Source organism: Oryctolagus cuniculus, chromosome 7 (genome assembly GCF_964237555.1).
Source record: "Oryctolagus cuniculus chromosome 7, mOryCun1.1, whole genome shotgun sequence".
Classification (NCBI taxonomy): Eukaryota; Metazoa; Chordata; class Mammalia; order Lagomorpha; family Leporidae; genus Oryctolagus; species Oryctolagus cuniculus.
Window position 1 is genome coordinate 16,654,040 of NC_091438.1, and position 17,420 is coordinate 16,671,459.

Below are 17,420 nucleotides of genomic sequence, written 5' to 3' on the forward strand. Positions count from 1 at the left end.
AGAAAAAACAACACAAAGGATATTAATGAAATAAATTTTTATATATACTAGCCCATTTCCCTTAAAGGAAAAAAGATTCAAACAGAAACAAGAGTCAGTTACATTTAAATCAGTATTCTTAGAAAATTTGATCCCATCTGTTAGTATAAACATGGACATGTAAGTAAATCAATTTCAAATCAGTTCATCCTTTTTGCTTTAGATAACTACAGCACTTGTAAGTGAATGTCATGAGGACATTTAAAATGTCTTGCCAATGAGGTAAAGTCAGCTCAGTTAGTGGAAGGCTAATCCTGATAGTAATTCCATCATCACCAGGAAAACGAATCCTACTTCTGGGAATCACATCTCACTCTCAGCCAATGGTGAGGGGATAATAAGGTTGTGTATCTTTTTTTCAGATTGAGAAAAATTTTCTTAATATTTAATCATCTGAATGAATGCCCAGGTTTCTTCACCTTCAGTTATAAGCATGAATCATTTTCAAGCAGAACTTTAAGGAGAAAGAGAACAAGTGAAATTTTGCCTTGGAAAGAAGTGATGTGCAAAGGGTCAAAGTACTCCATCAGTGTTGTCCTTAGTAGAGCCATTTGAACGAATGAGGACTAAAAACTTTAAAATAGAAGTAGAATTGTGTTATTCCATCCATTAGCCTATGTGCTTTGTGAATTCTAATTACTAATAGTTCATTTATTCAGATGCAGAGACAGTTATGTCTCCTAGACTTATTTCTGATCTGTGTCGTTCAATCATAGGGATACTTGTATTTGAGTACAATAAATGACCTTGTTTTTACTTATATATTTTTGGAAACCATAAAATTAATAATCTTTCTTCATTAATAAAACTCATGAATCCCAGTATTTGATCAAAAGACATGTCTAATGATAGGACTCGTTGCCATTCCAAAATTGATTTAGTTGAATAATTACCATGGGAAAGGGTTAAAGATCCAAGTAATTTTACCTTAATGCTGGTTTTCAATTCATATCTTCTATTAATATTTTATAATCCATTCCACCCTCTTGGACGTAAGTGTGTAATTGCTATTCTGAAAATTTTTGATGAGGAAGATGGAATTAGACTGGTTACAGCTTATCTATATGATCACTTGATTCATTGATGACACTGCAAAGACCTCAACTTCATTTGTAATGCTTTGTCTGTCTCGTTCACTGTAAGTTCCAAATAATGTCTTAAGCAATGCATTTCTCTTTGAGAATCACCTTTACATTACACCTAAAGAATTCTAGTGAAAACTGTCAATATTGAGCATTACTAAGGCCACATATTCAATAATCATGTTTCATCTAAACAAATATCATGCAAATTTCTAATCCAATCAAAATTTATAGCTGCAATATATATTCATCTCTCAAAACAGTCTACCAAATATTCTTACTAAAATGATACAACAACACTATGATAAACAACGATTTGAAAATGGGAAAGCTAAGATTTACAAAAGCTGTGACTACACGTTATAGACCTGCAACCTTAACTGGGCTTTTGATTTGGAACTTATGCTTACAAAAGTGATGTTGATGCGTGTATGATAATTCAATGAATGTAACACCTGTGAGAAAATGATGTGAATGCTATTGAAATAATAATAATGATTGTAATTAGGAGAATTTAAACTTTTATCAGGAAGGTGATATTTGCAAGAATACTACTTTTTAGGTATATTTTGATTGTGAAAGACACATTTACATTTTGTCATGACATTACAGACTTGCTTCCTCTCCGATACTGAAGGAATTACTTGGACTCTAATAGCCTGATTTGCAACATGGACACATTGATGTTCAGTGCTGCATAAGGAGGTTGTTATCAGAATTCGCATAGGGTATCTCATGTAATCCTCACCACCTTACAATGAGGTGATTTTTCAGATGGTTGAAGAACTAAATCTGGGGAGATTTAGTTAATAAATCTCTTCATTCTTACATAGGAATGAATTCTGATTCATATCCAGATTTCTCTGGCACAAAAGTTCATGCTTTTTTCACTATGCCATGTAGTTTACCTAATAGCATTATTTAATAAGACACAATATCACTGATGATGTATTTGTAGAATCTTTGAATGGAATTGGAATGCTGATCATTTTTAGGCAGCTATAGAAATACAGAAATTACTCTGCCAGAAAGCAATGTGTAACCAATTCAAGTGATACCAATGAGTTTTTAGAAATTGTACGCAAAGCCTTTTAACAAAATGGTTCATTTTTCCCAATACACACATCTGGCTATTCATAGCCTTTTTAAATGGAGAAATATAATTTTCAGAAATATGGGTTTACAAAACATGGTGGTCATGAACTCTTTTCTATATTTCCAAATTGGACAGCCAGACACAAAGTTCCTCTGGGTGGTTGGCCCAGTGAATCATGTCACAAAGATAGTACTGGTTGAAAGAACTGAGTGCCAAACTCAACTCTAAATGTTCTATTTCAATCCAGCGGATTCTATTGTGGCTGCTTTTGGAAAAATGGCAGGCTGGCTTACTGCCGTATTTCTCATTCACCCCTGTATTGGAGGGAAAGAACCAAAAATTTAGAGAGATATATGGATTTTTTAAAAATTCCTTTCAGCTATATAATTTAATATCATTTTAATTGAGCACCACTGATAGCTAATAAATAATTCAAAAAGGGGTCTTCCTAACTTATGTTTAGACAGGATGAAAACTGATTCACATTTGGAATAATTGCTTTATGACTAGTTGAATTAATCATGTGTGCAGAATATAATAGGTGGTAATTGATTCCTTAAATTTAAGAAGTTTGCAACATAACTAAATGCAATGGTATTGAATTGCTTTCAAAGTATTCTATAGCATGACCAGACACACTGAGAATTAGGAGTAATAAAAAGATTACTTGCTTACAGTCTTCAGGTCTAAGTAGGTATGCAGTCTAAACTGAAGGAATTTCAAGTAGTCCACAGCATAATCAAACAGAAGAGAAACTTAATGAGAAAACACAAATACCTGTGTTGTAAGCACAGGCATAATAATAAAACAACTTCACGCCCCTTGGTGAGATCAAGGACCACGACAGCCCCATCAAGGCCATCTGCACCAACGCCAAGCACATGTTCACGGCTTCCAGTGACCTGACAGTGAAGTTCTGGAGTGTGTGGAGGGTGCCCGGAGGCGCATCCTAGGAACAAGGCCTGAGGGATGCCCGACCCTCGGCCCAGCCGCCCCGCCACCATGGAGGGGAAGCTGTGGCTGGGGGTGGAGGCTGCGGCCCCCTCCCGCCCTGCTTGCTCTGGGCCTTCCCACCGAGTGCTGCCCCTCAGAGAGAGGTTGGGGAGACTGAGCCGCGAAAGCAAGGGGCGTCATCCCTCTTCCTCCCCCTTCCGCCGTGGTCTTTGCTGAGCCTCTGGGTTTTTCCCTGGGGCTCAGAGGGGAACTGAAGCAGCCCAGCCCAGCCCAGCCCCATGGCGCCCCCCAGCGAGCGGGCCTTCCCCTGTGACCCAGCCCGGCCTCCGGGCCACTGCACCTGCCTCTGAGCTAGAGTCCTCAGGTAGCCCCGGGAGCCAGGTGCAGGCAGCTGGCCCTGTGCCCTGGGGACGCCAGCAGTGGCTTGGGCCAGGGTGGAGCTGCTTGGGGAGATGGTCAGAAATACTCCCGCTGTTTAATTTATTATGTTTTTTGTTTTTGTTTTTTTGCTGTTGCCTCCTGGAAATGGACTTGAAGTTTCTTCCCACGTGTTCTCTCCAGGAATCCCCAGGGCCACAGCCTCCATGTACTGCGCACAGGAGGGTAGTGCCCCCTCCCACTCTGCAGCTGGGGCCTGTCCCTGCCCCTGCGCCCGGGGACCCTCCAGGCTGTCCAACAGTACAGTGCCTTCTCCTGTCCTGGGGCCTGGCACCGGTGCGGGGCAGCCTCACACCAGCCACACCCGCCGCGCCACACGTGTCTTCTACCCCAGGAGCTCGTGCCCGCCACCCCCAGAAAGGTAGGGCCTGCGAGGTCACACAGAGAGCAGCTCAGTGGACGGCCCCCCGGCAAGTTTGGCGGGGGGTGAGGGTCCCCGGGCTTCCCCACCCGCCCCGGGGGGCTTACGCTATCTCAGGGCTCCCCGTGCTTCTTCCACCCTGGTTTTGTCAGCAGCGCTTTCTAGCGTTAAAACCGGCCTGGGCGTGGGCCCCACCACTGAGGAGCTCAGTGAGCAGCTTCCTCCTTCCCCTGGGACTGTGGCCTCCCAGCTCCAGAGTCCCGGCGCCCCCTGGTGGGGCAACTGTGGATTTGCAGGAACGCTCCACATGGGCGGGCCCAGGCCCCTCCCCGCCCACACCAGCCCTGGGCTCCTTCCCCAGGGCACGGTGACTTTGAGACTGCCTAGCTGGGGCTAGGGTGGCTGCCGTGGCCCAAGGAAAGCTGGGGGGCTGTCCTCCTTCCACGGCTGCTCGCGTGTGGCCCTCAGGGACATGCTGCTTGATTCTGGCTGTGCTGACCTGCGAGGAGCGCCTGAACCCTGCCCCTGGACACCTGGACAGTCTCCCGGCGAGGCCTTCCTCTCCCCTGGGTGCCGGGCCCCTCAGCACTCAGAAGTGGCCTCAAGTCTCTTCCTGCCCACGTGCACCCCTCCCCAGCCACCTGCCACAGAAACTTGCCACCTGTAGGGAGGATGCATCACACGGCCATTTACCTACAGGCTGCCGGAGCTGGAAGACCCGCACCCGGGCTGACCGTGCCTGGGGCGCTCTTGCAGTCCCTGGAGAGGTGCTGGGCGCCATGTCCGTGTCCTGCTGTTTCTGCTGGGTCAGTTACCTCACGCGGGGCCGGCTCTGCTATCGTGGAGAGCGTCACTGACTTATGTCCCCGGAAGTCCTGGGCCGCTCTGAGCTGTGCTCCGCGGGCGCTGTCCCTGCTGTTCTCTCAGGGAGCCTGAGGCCCAGGGCCGGGGCAGGCCCCAGCTCTGCTCAGCGCTCAAGACCCCACGTGTCGGAAGCACAGTATGGTTGCCATGGAGCACAACGGTGGGCCTGGGCCGCAGTTAGACCGCAGGGGCCCAGCTGGTCCTGATCCTGAGACCGATCCTGTTACTTCCTGTCCCTCCGTGCTAGTCTGAAGACTCGAGACGAAGCCGCGTGTGTGTGCCGGGGGCCCTGTCCAGACCCCGGATCTTCACACACCTGGGCACAGCCAGGGTCCCCACCCTATTGAGCCTGCAGAGCTTGGACCCCAGAGTGCCCACGTCTGGGGCCGAGACCCAGTCCACACCTTTGAAGCTGACTGCAAGCTCCCGGGCAGAAGGTGGCTCCCATCCCCGTGGCAGTTGGGACCAGGCCCCGGTTTCGGTGTGAACCAGGTCAGTGTTTGCTTTCCTGTGAGTGACTGACCCCTCCGAGGCTCCACCTGGTTGCTTCCGGAGCCTGCTGTGGACGGGGGAATCGGCCAGGCGGAGGCTGGTGCACCTGTGGCCCGGCTGCAGCTCGGGAAACACCCAGTCCTCGGTGATGGCCCTGCTGCCCACGCTGGGGCTGTGTGGTGGGCGCAGGTCACTTAAGAGCACAAGCCGCTGTGGGGAGGGAGGACGCTGAGTCGCTGGGACCCCTCGTGCTGCCTGGTGTGGGGGCTGTGGTCGGCACCCAGCCCCCCACTGATCCTGCTGGGCTCCCCAATGTCATCTGGGGCCGTGTGGGCCCAGACCCTGCCCTAGCCGGTGTCCGCCCTGCAGGAGTGATGAGCGCCTTCCCTTGCTGGGCCAAAGCCTCCTCAGGCCTTCCAGGGCCTGCCCCCCCACCCCCCCGCTGGCTCCCAGACCCTCTGCTGCCCTCTTAAGTGCAAGGACAAAATCTGCAGGGAGGTTCTGGGTCATCATCTGGCCCCTGCCCATCCCCAGCCCCCTCCTTGCCTGGCTCTGTCCTTTGAAGCTGTGCCCCCAGGGCCTAGCATCATAGTGCGGGGGCTCGAAGTTGTGGGTGGGGCCGATGGTGCTGGTCACACACTCGCCCAGCTTGAACATCTTGACATAGTATTGGTCCTTGGAGCCGGTCACCACGAGGTCGTGCTGGCTGGCAGTCTGGGTGACCATCAGACACGTCATGGGGCCGATGTGGCGGCCATTGGAGGGTGAACCAACGGCAAAAGGAAGACCTTTCTCTCTGTCTCTCTCTCTCACTGTCCACTCTACCTGTCCAAAAAAAAAAAAATTACCTTAAAATTATAAAAGCCACTCATGAAAAACCTACCATGAATGTCACAATTAATGATGAAATATTGAAAGCTTTTCCTCTGAGATCAGTAAAAAGACAAGGGTTAGATTTACCACATGATCCAGCAATTCCAAGTCTGAGTAGACACACAAAAGAATTGAAAGCTGGGTTTCAAAGATATATTTGTACACTCAGTCATTGAAACATTATTCACCACAGCAAGGACGTTGAAGTAACCTAAATGTGCATTAGTGGATGAAAAGATAAAAAAAATATATGACATACAATAGAACATTGTTGAACCCTGAAAATGTAAGAAATGTTGACACATGTTTAAACATGGCTGAATTTTGAGGATACTATGCTAGATGAATTAAGACAAATACTAGAGAACTTTAAAAATAGATATGAAATTAAAATAAAATGTAAACTTTATTTCTAGCATTAAAATCCATCAAGCTCAAGACACTTATTTAAACCTAGAAATCTTTTATTTAATTTGTTCAAATTTCATTAATTGCATATATACAAATTTAGGAACGTAGTGATTCTTCCCACTCAACCTTCCCTCCTGTCCTCACTTCCACCCCTCTTCCTCCTCCCTGTCTTATTCTTATCTTATTTTCTACAAAAATATTTTCAGCAACTTTATACTAATGAGATATCTTTGTTTTCATACCTTACATTAAGTAAAGAGTTCAACAAATAGCATGAAAAAACAAAAAGTCCCCAACAGTGAAGATAAGGGCTGTTCAAAATCATCACATTTCAAAGTGTCAATTCTACTCTATAGATCACCTTTTAGGTAATCTATTAGTTACCACAGATCAGGGAGAACACGTGGTATTTGTCAAGACAGTTTTGTAAGTGATGGCATCAGCCATTTAGTGCTTCCCTAAAGAATTAAGTTTTTGGGACTTTAACTATGTAAATGCAACCTTTCTTATATTGTTAGTTGGGAAAAAATGGGTGATGGGTGTTCCGTAAAGACTTTTTAAGACTAGGAAGCAAAAATAAGTTTAAAGGAACCGAGTCAGTATTGTAAGATGGGTTTATAACAATTTCCCTGTGAAACTCTCACCAAATTGCCATTGCTTGATGAGAGGAATGAGCAGGAGCATTGTCACTGTGGAGAGGGACTCCCTGGTGGGGGTTTTTGGGTGTTATTCTTCTGAAGCTTTGACTACTTTCTCAAAACAATTCTTTTCAAAAATCCTTCAGGATTCCACTTGCTGACATTTTCCATTGGGATGCTGTGTTCTTGTCTGTGACTTATCTGGGCACAACAGTTTTGGTATGTGTGGAGCAGAAAGCACTCCACTTTAATTTTTCAGTCCAAGCTGAATCAATTGTGATGTCTATGGTCTTGACTTATTTGTTCTTTTAATCATTGTCCACATCAGTTAGAGCAGGAAAGTATTATGTTGTTTTCCTTGAAAATGGATGTGGATGGTCTGGCACTGTGGGCTTCATTTTCAGCATTGTCTCATTTCATCTTAAAACGAGCTACTCTTTTTCAAACTGATGATTTCTCTGGAGCATTGTTCCCATAAAATTTTATAAAGCATCAATGATTTCACCATTCTCCCACCCAAGCTTCATTATCAATTTGAGGTTCGTCCTTGCCTCAAGTTTTCAATAGATTAATTTATGTATTTTACAGAATGAGAGAGAGAGAGAATCTTCCATTTGTTGGCTCAGTCCCCAAATGGCCACAACCCCTGGGACTAGTCCAATCCAGATGGGTCCAGGAACAACATCCTGATCTCTCACGTGGTGCCAGGGGACCAAGCACTTGAGCCATCCTCCTATGCTTTCCCAGGCATATTAGCAGGGAGGTGTATAGGAAGCTGAGTAGCCGGGACTGGAACTGGCACTCCTATATGTGATCCCAGTGTTGCAGGTGATGGCTTAATCTGGTATGCCACACTGCCAGCCCCCTCTTACTTCAATTTTAGTAGCATTCATGTTGCTATTAAAGAGGATTTTTTCTTTTTTTTCTTTTTAACAATTTATTATTTTATTTGAAAGTCAGAGTTACACAGAGGGAGGATAGGCAGCGAGAAAGAGAGAGGTCTTCCATCCACTGGTTCATTCCCCAGTTGGCCACAACAGTTGGAGCTACACTGATCTGAAGCCAGGAGCCCAGAGCTTCTTCTGGGTCTCCCACATGGGTGCAGGGGCCCAAGGACTTGGGCCATCTTCCACTGCTTTCTCAGGCCATAGCAGAGGGCTGGATTGGAAGTGGAGCAGCCAGGACTTGAACCAGTGCCCATAAGGGATGCTGGCACTACAGGCAGAGGCTTTACCTGCAACACACAGCACTGACCCCAAAGGAGCTTTTTTCAAACTGATGTCTCATCCTTCTTAGTGACTCAAGCTATTTCATGTTCTACTGTGGTGTGGATACTTTCGATGTTGTCTGTTTCACAAAGTTCAGTATTTTAAGACAGCAGGTGAAAGCTCAGGAGACTGGGTCCTTGTCATTCATGTGGGAGACCTGGCTCCCAGGGCTTTATGGCTTCTCTTTGGGACATCTGAATTGGCAGCATTATTACTCTTGTACTTTGGGTCCATTATTATGTATACTGGAGGTTACTTGAACACAAACACAGAGATGTCATGAGAGTTAATCTGATAACTGAGATGACTGAGTGACTCATGGGAGGTTAATGTATACAATGTGGATATGCTGGATGAGGAATAATTCACATTCCAGGTGAGAGATTGCAATATGGGTCAAAATTTTCTCATGTTACTCAGAATGACACACAATTTAAAAATACACATTATTCATTTCTGAAAATTTTCACTTAATATTTAAGATCACAGGCAGTTAAAACTGCAGAAAATGAAACCACAGATACTGTACTTCTTTGAAGGAAGAGATCTACCTATGCTTTGCACTATCTAGTGTTATTCTCTTGAGAATTCTAGTTTCCAGGGACCTTCCAGTTAACTTGTGTTGAACCAGTTGCCAGGACACACTCAGGTGTGGCAGGTACTTTTAGTTGTTACTCTTTCCGAGTGCCCTCACACATAATGAGCAGGAAATCCTCTGGCCTGCTTGACTGTAAGCTCAAGTCTCATTTTTGTTCATCTGTAATGATTGCTGGATGTCAATTAGTCTCCAAACACAATTTAATCATAGGCAGAAGAAGGGCCAACATAGATGATCTCCAAGGATAATGCTGCAAGTGCACCAGTGGCAGGGAAAGATTACCTCAGTTCTTTGTCTCTGAAAGAAGAATTTGCATGTGGACAAGGCAGAGAATAAAGCAAGATTTATTTATCAGAAACCTCCTCCCAAAGCAGCCAGAAGGGGGTTCCAAGAGAGCCAGAAACCCACCGAACTGTGAGGGTCTGAGTCTTTTAAACAATTACTGGGGAAAAGAAAAAAAAAAAAAACTGAGTAGTAGCTAACAATGTTAGAAGGCAGGGACAAAACCCATCAAGAGTGCAGATTTGTGATCTGGTCTGTCCTCTCTAGCTTGCAAATGATGAGACGAAAACCACCAGAATAGTGGAATCACCACTCCTTTGCTACTTTCATAAGACTGAAAGCTCCCAAGGAGTGGGATGGCACTTTGATCTTAGTAAATGTAACTTTTGGGGAAGGCAGGCATTTCGTGCCCTCTTAGAGGGAGTCTCCTGTCCTCATTTTCACCAGGACCAATTCAACTGCCTATTGACTCTTCTGACTCCTCATAGTATCAAAGCATAAGAACTAGGTCAAGAACTTTTAAGGCCTCATTAGAATATTTTATATTTTCTGAGCAACACTGAACACCAGAAAGTTGATTGTTTTCTCCCCAAATCTCTGTGTTTTCTTCTGTTTCATAAAGAAACTAAGACTTAGTCTTCTTGCTATTACCAACAGATTGGAGAACCCCCATTTAGAATCCTTCTGAATTTTTAAATAAATAATCTCATGAAGTAGGACTTTTAGAGCAAATGCTATATTCCTCTATGAGAAGGTCATATGCTGTCATAATCTTTGAAATTCTTCCTAGTGAATTAATTTGGGGGAATATTGCTGGATGACATTTCTCCTTCTCACCCTTCCTAAGAGCATCCCAAATAACAGATTGAGTGGGCTAACCTCTTTGCATTGTAAATGATGTTAACCCAAATCAAGCTAACTTAAGCCCCAAAGGGAATTAAATGACTCAGTTTATAAAGCGCAGGATTCATTGTGGCACTGGCTTATTCCTGTGATACAATACTTCCACATCATTAATTTCAAGCTATCAATGTGACATTACTGAACATGGAGGTGAGAGGTGCATAAGTGGCTTTTGTAAAACAGTACGAACTGACACTGACTATATACAAGGTGTCAAATTATAGAGTTGAGTAAAGCACAGTCCCTATTTTGGCAGAATGAGAAGAGGTCACTTAGTATTTCTTATAGCATTCATATGGAACCTGTCAGTTGCCAGGTACTCAATTTCATTGTCTATTTGTTATAAAACATTAGACTATGAATCCAGAATGGTTAGGATTAGACACCAGATCCACAGTTTGTTAACTGTCTGATCCTGAACAAGGCATTTAACCCCTTTGTGTGAAGTCCCTAATCTATAGAGGATAGTAGCAATACCTGCCTCATAGAGTTCCTTTATGAATGAAATGGATTGATACATATAAGATATTTAGGGTAATTTCTCACTCATGTTGAGTATTAATCAAGGATTTGCTTCCATACATTATTTTTAAGCTCTTCCTAATTGTCATAAAATTCCTTAGATTCGTATGTGTTATTATCTGCTGTGAAAAAGCTGACAGGTTAAGTGGGTTGACCAAAGAGGTATATAATTCATAACATGTTTAAGCTAATGTTTGACCCTGGGTCTGTATAACTACAAGTCTCATGCTGGTTCTACATGTTATAGTAACAGCAGCATCATTACATTTTAGCCACCTACCATACTAGAAACTTTAAATAGATTTTCTAATGTATTCTTTACAAAAATACAATGGTGGGTGGGTGTGGTGGCGCAGTGGGTTAAGCCACCACTTGGGATGCTCACATTGATATCAGAGTGCCTGGGATCAAGTTCTAATTCCATATCCAATCCACCTCTTTTTTGTGCTCCTGTTTCAAGCCCTGTTTCCTCATTTACCATGAGACAGGACGCGGAGCTTGGGTAACACGAAGATGCCCAATGGGAGGGAGGGAAGTAATGCTTATTAGCAACAAAAGGAGGGGAGAGAGATTTCATTTTCCTTTTTCTCAGTGCAAGGTCAGAGAATACTTCATGGAGAAGGTAGCATTTTCACAAGGTCTCGTTAGGTGAATTATAAGCAGTTGATATACATGGGGAGTACATTTCTTGTAAAGGAAACAGCCTGAACAAAGGTACAGAGGCTGGGTAGCAGGCCTATGTTTGGGGAGGGCAGTAGACTAGGAATGCATGCATGGAAAGGCTGGCCTGGATTGTGGAGATCTCCCCAGCACCACACTGTGGAACTGGGACTGAATTCTATGGCCTTAGGAAACCACTCAAGGTTTTTGAAAAGGGGATCTACACAATCTGACCTGTGTTTCAGAAAATAAGATTTGTCGCAGTATGTAGGCTAGACTGGGGAGGAGGAGGCCTGGAGCTGTGAAGATGAGTTATGTGTTATTGCAATAGTTTGAGCAAGAGATTACAAAAGTCAGAATTAGAGTGGGGGTGGAGAGCAACAGAAGACTTTGAGAAATGCATTGCTCTAAAATATCATCAACAGAATACTCCCTGCTAATGAAAACACTAACTCAGTCTACGTAAGCTACTGGTGGTACATCAGTAACACATTTTTTTTTTTTTGATAGGCAGAGTGGACAGTGAGAGAGAGATACAGAGAGAAAGGTCTTCCTTTGCCGTTGGTTCACCTTCCAATGGCTTCCACGGCTGGCACGCTGCAGACGGCACACCGCGCTGATCCGAAGGCAGGAGCCAGGTGCTTCTCCTGGTTTCCCATGTGGGTGCAGGGCCCAAGCACTTGGGCCATCCTCCACTGCACTCCCGGGCCACAGCAGAGAGCTGGCCTGGAAGAGGGGCAACCGGGACAGAATCTGGCGCCCCGACCGGGACTAGAACCCGCTGTGCCGGCGCCGCTAGGCGGAGGATTAGCCTATTGAGCCACGCGCTGGCCATCAGTAACACATTTCAATTCAACATATCTTTATTGACCAGCTACCAGAAGACAGATGTTGTGTTAGGCCCTGAAAGGAATACAAAAATAAATAGAAAACAGTTTCTCCACAACTATTTTTTTTTACATAATTTTGCTGTGTATTATTCCAAGCCTTTTTACATACTAAACTAATCCTCAGGACAACCCCACATAGTAACTTATTTTCTCCATTTTATAGGTGAGAACATAGAAGATTAGGGGGATAAAACCATTTGCTAAAGGTCAAACAGGGAGTTTAAAGGTCACACTGTTTTCCTAGTACTCCCTCATACACAAACACATTGGGTTAGGCACAGATACCCTCCCCCCCCCGCCCCAAGCTGGGCTGTGTAGAGCTTCTTAGCTGACATCCATGCTTCCACTCCTCCCTTACCTGCATCTTCACTCAGAAGCTAACATCATATTTTTAAGAACCTAAAACTGGCCAGTGCCGTGGCTCAGTAGGCTAATCCTCCACCTAGCGGCGCCGGCACACCGGGTTCTAGTCCCGGTCGGGGCACCGGATTTTGTCCCGGTTGCCCCTCTTCCAGGCCAGCTCTCTGCTGTGGCCCGGGAGTGCAGTGGAGGATGGCCCAAGTGCTTGGGCCCTGCACCCCATGGGAGACCAGGAGAAGCACCTGGCTCCTGGCTTCGGATCAGTGCGGTGTGCAGGCCGCAGTGCGCCAGCCGTGGTGGCCATTGGAGGGTGAACCAACGGCAAAAGGAAGACCTTTCTCTCTGTCTCTCTCTCTCTCACTATCCACTCTGCCTGTCAAAAAAAAAAAAAAAAGAACCTAAAACTAAACACACAAGCTACTGCTCCGATTTCTCTGATTTACATCTTTCCATGATTTCCCACAACACTTTTTTTTTTTTTTTGAAAGAACTTCGGAGGATTTGGTGTAGATTTTAGCCCATAGAACTACCTTTCAGGACAACATATGCTTTTTTGTTTTAAAAGATTTGTTTTTATTTATTGGAAAGACAGAGTTATAGAGAGAGGTAGAGACAGAAAGCAGCAGAAGAAGGCCCGAGTCCCTGGGACCCTGCACCCTTATGGGAGACCTGGAAAAAGCTCCTGGCTTACCTGGCTTCAGGTCAGCTCAGCTCTGGCTATGGCAGCCATTTGGGGAATGAACCAGTGCATGGAAGACCTCTCTCTCTGTTTCTACTCTCTCTGTAACTCTCATATAAATAAAATAAACCTTTAAAAAATTTTAAAGAAAAAATTCAGTCCGTGATCTTGGGGGATGAACATAACTTGGTGAACTCAGTTTTTTAATTTGCAAAGTGGGACTAATGCTATCCATCAAAATGGCTCATGTTGAGCATTCAATAAGATAACATGTATAGGTTGCCTAAAGCAATATTTGCTGCCTTGTAGGTACTGAATGTCAGTTATTAATTTTAATGATAAGGATAAAAAACACTTAGATGAGTTTGAGAGTGAAATCATTTGTCCATTCCTTGCTTCCATCATGCCATTTCGGCACTGACAAGAAGAGAAATAGACTTTCTTCCTGACTTGTCTTCCTGATGGGAGGAAGCCATGCAATCTTTTTCTGAAGCTGAGAGTCGCAAGGCTCTGAAAGTAATTTCCAACAGCTCCTGATTCTCACCTAACATTATCATCTTCTTATTTATTTTTAAAGATTTTATTTATTTATTTGAAAGAGTTACACATAAAGAGATAAAGAGAGGCAGAGAAAGAGAGAGAGAGAGAGAGAAAGTCTTCCATCCACTGGTTCACTCTCCAATTGACCACAGTTGGGGAAGCTGTACTGATCCAAAGCCAGGATCCAGGAGCTTCTGCTGGGTCTCCCTCATGGGTGCAGGGGCCCAAGCACTTGGGCCATCTTCTACTGCATTCCCAGGCCACAGTAGAGAGCTGGATTAGAAGAGGAGCAGCCAGGAAAAGAACCAGTACTCATATGGGATGCCAGCACTGCAGGTGGTGGCTTTACCCACTATGCCACAGCACCAGCCCCCTGCCTCCTTGCTTTTAAAGTGGAACTAATTTCTAGTAGATGCCAACCAAATTCTTTTTCCTGGTTTTTCTCTTCGAGCTAGCCAGATGGCCTGGTGCTAGAGAGGGGTAGGGAGGAGGCTTCAGTTCTGCCTGCAAGAGCTGTATCACCTCTAAAACAACTCCACATGGAGAGCGAGGAGAGGAGTGGTGCTTCATCTCCTGACCCTGAAGTCACAGCAAGTGTTTCACAGGGGAGGGATGGTTTCAATCAGCCGAGCTTGCATGTGGAGGCCTCCTGGCTCCTCTTCTCCACCTTCTCTTGTGCCAGAATCTTACTCCAGAAAGACTGAACCAGGCCACTGATAGAATTACATCCAGTGCAGTCCTCACCCTGGGGTGAGCTTCATGACCCTGAGCATGATGTGAGTCTCAAAGCAGGCACCCAATAAACACACGTTGAGTGACTGATAAATTATAAGTGTATAATGGACAACTTTACATACATACAAATTTACAGGCCTCTGCTATGAGGCATCTGTCTCCAAACACTTTCTCCTTTGTGTTCCCTTTCGTGTTTTTTTCTTTTGCTCCTTAGGTTCACTTGTTATGCCTCCTCCCATCCCCATATACACTTGCACATGTGTGTGCACACACACAGTCCTTAGATCAAAAAGATATGGATATGTAATAGGTCAGTTTTGATTATACTAAAAACAACATGCCCACTGAAATTGTAATAGACCTCAGCAAAATTTCTGTTCTGCTGCTAGTTTAATCACATTGAAAATGTAAGCAAAGAGTGATGGAGTTTATTCCACTATTAGGAAAATGTGATATCCTGTACACTCATAAAATTATAGTTATTTATTTACTTCCTTTTTTATTTGTTTGAAAGGGAGAGGGAGAGAGAAAGAGAGAGCAAGAGTGATCTGGGTGAGGCCAAAGCCAGGAGTTAGAAACAGTCCAGGTCTCGCACATGGGTGGCAGGGTCGCAACTACTTGAGCCATTACCTGCTGCCTCTCAGTATGCACATTAGCAGGAACATGGGATTTAAAGTTGAGCCAGAACTAAAATCCAGTCACTCTGATATGGGATGCAGGCATCACAAGAGGAATCTTAACTGCTGTACAAAATACCTGACTCATATCATATTTAGGATGAGTTGGTGAGACCTAACTGGCTTTTTAAGCCTGGATAATACCCACAAAGGAAGACATTCTAGACTAGAAAGTAAGCAGAAAAGTGTGACAATATGTATTGACAAAGAGTGGCCAAACAAATAAAGGAAAGAAGGCTGCAAAGGTAGTATATAAAGAACAGGAAAGAGAGGGGTATTTGCCCATCTGCCATTGCTAAAAGCACTGTGATATATCGGTCAGGTAACAATAAAACCATTCACTGTGCATTTTATGTTTCAGTGGATACAAGAACCCATTAGAATGCATTGGAGGACATTTAACCTAATATGGAAGAATAACTATCAGGTGGTCAACACAGGTATGAGTAGAGCAGTGTGTGTATACTAGGGTGAGCAGAGAGCAGTAACTTGGAGATATGCCAGTGAATATGGAGCTCCACCCCATGTCATGAGAACTAGGCTCTTGAAATGGAGCTGTTGTGGAAGATCAAGGTATATCCGAATCTTGGTAGGAAGGGCACTGTAGTTGATAATAAGAAGTGACCACAAATTCTTCTCATCCAAATTCTCATTCCTATACTCATGCCTTTATGTAATGTACACTTTTCGACTCATTCTATCCAGAGGTATAATCTCTTTTCCATCCATTCATTTAAGATTTCGCTGTTTGACTTGTTTTCTATGTTTAATGTGTTGTAACTAAGTGCTTGAAAATGACATATTTTTGGGTTTTTGTCTTCTTCTCTCCGTCCTTGAAAATCCTGCAGTTACCACCATGTAAAGATTCCTGGGCAAGCCTGCTGAGTGGTGAGAGATATTCCCATCACCCTCTTTGCTCAAGCTGAAAAACATCAACAGGCTATCAGTCGTGAAGTCATCAAGCAAACCAGGAAGTTGCCTACAGCACATGAGTGAGCCTGGCCAAGATCCACAGAAGAACCACCCCCAGAAAGCCAAGTCCATATTGCCAACACAGGGAATTGTAAGATAAATGAATGGTTGTGATTATAAGGCACTAAGTTTGGGAGTGGTCTGTTCTGTTATACAGCAAAAAAAAATTAAAAACTGAAATACCAGATGAGTCACTAGTTGAGTTTCTCAGCAATTAGAATTGAGCAAAGAGATGCTCTAAATCTTGAGAACAAATTAGGAGGCCAGTGACAAAACTGTACAAACAGGAAAATGGGACTTCATGTGAGGTAGATAAGGAGAAGCAAATCTGTCAGATTTGGGGTCATTACATTAAGGCTGGGAAGACTTTCAAAAGAAATTTTATTAAAGATTTATTTATTTTATTTGAAAGTCAGAGTTACAGAAAGAGAGACACAAGGAAATCTTCCATCCTCTTGTTCACTCTCCTGATGGTTACAATGTCCAGGACAGGGCCAAACTGAAGACAGGTGCCTGGAACTCCTTCTGTTTCTCCCATGTGGGTGCACACGTCCAAGGACGTGGGCCATTTTATTTTGCTTTCCCAGAGGCATTAGCAGGGTGCTGGATCAGAAGTGGAGCAGCCCCTACTTGAACCTGCACCCAAATGAGATACTGGCACTGAAGATGGTGGCCTTACCAGTTACTTTGCAATGCTGGCCCCTCAAAAGAACATATTCATATTTAATGTGCCATTGCAGACACAAACTTCCCAAGTGCTTCCTGTGTCATTCAGTGTGGTTTCTAGGAAGCTTGACTTTTAAATTTCCCTACCCATCTTTTCTATCCATTTCCATAGAAACTAGTTTGAGTCTTTTCCTAACTCTTCAAATAGCTGACCACACTTTTTCTTCCTGTCTCAACTGAAGATCTTACCTACTATGTCATAGAGAAAGTAGAAGAAACAACATAAGAACTGAGTCAATTCTCTGTGACAAGAGGTTCATACTCAAGCACCCCAACCCAGACTTGCCTCCTCCCCAACATGGAAAAATTGCCACACACCTGAGGCTAATCCTGCTGTCTAGGACGTGTCTATCATCTCTC

At 44.3% G+C, this 17,420-nt stretch overlaps 1 long non-coding RNA gene across 1 annotated transcript; it reads left to right on the forward strand.

The window, feature by feature from the left end:
• The first annotated feature begins 4,125 nt into the window (after positions 1 to 4,125).
• LOC127488716 (uncharacterized) lies at positions 4,126 to 16,519 on the forward strand. The gene is made up of 2 exons (XR_007916494.2): positions 4,126 to 5,326; positions 16,211 to 16,519. It is a non-coding gene; the product is annotated as an uncharacterized lncRNA (long non-coding RNA).
• Positions 16,520 to 17,420: the final 901 nt, after the last annotated feature.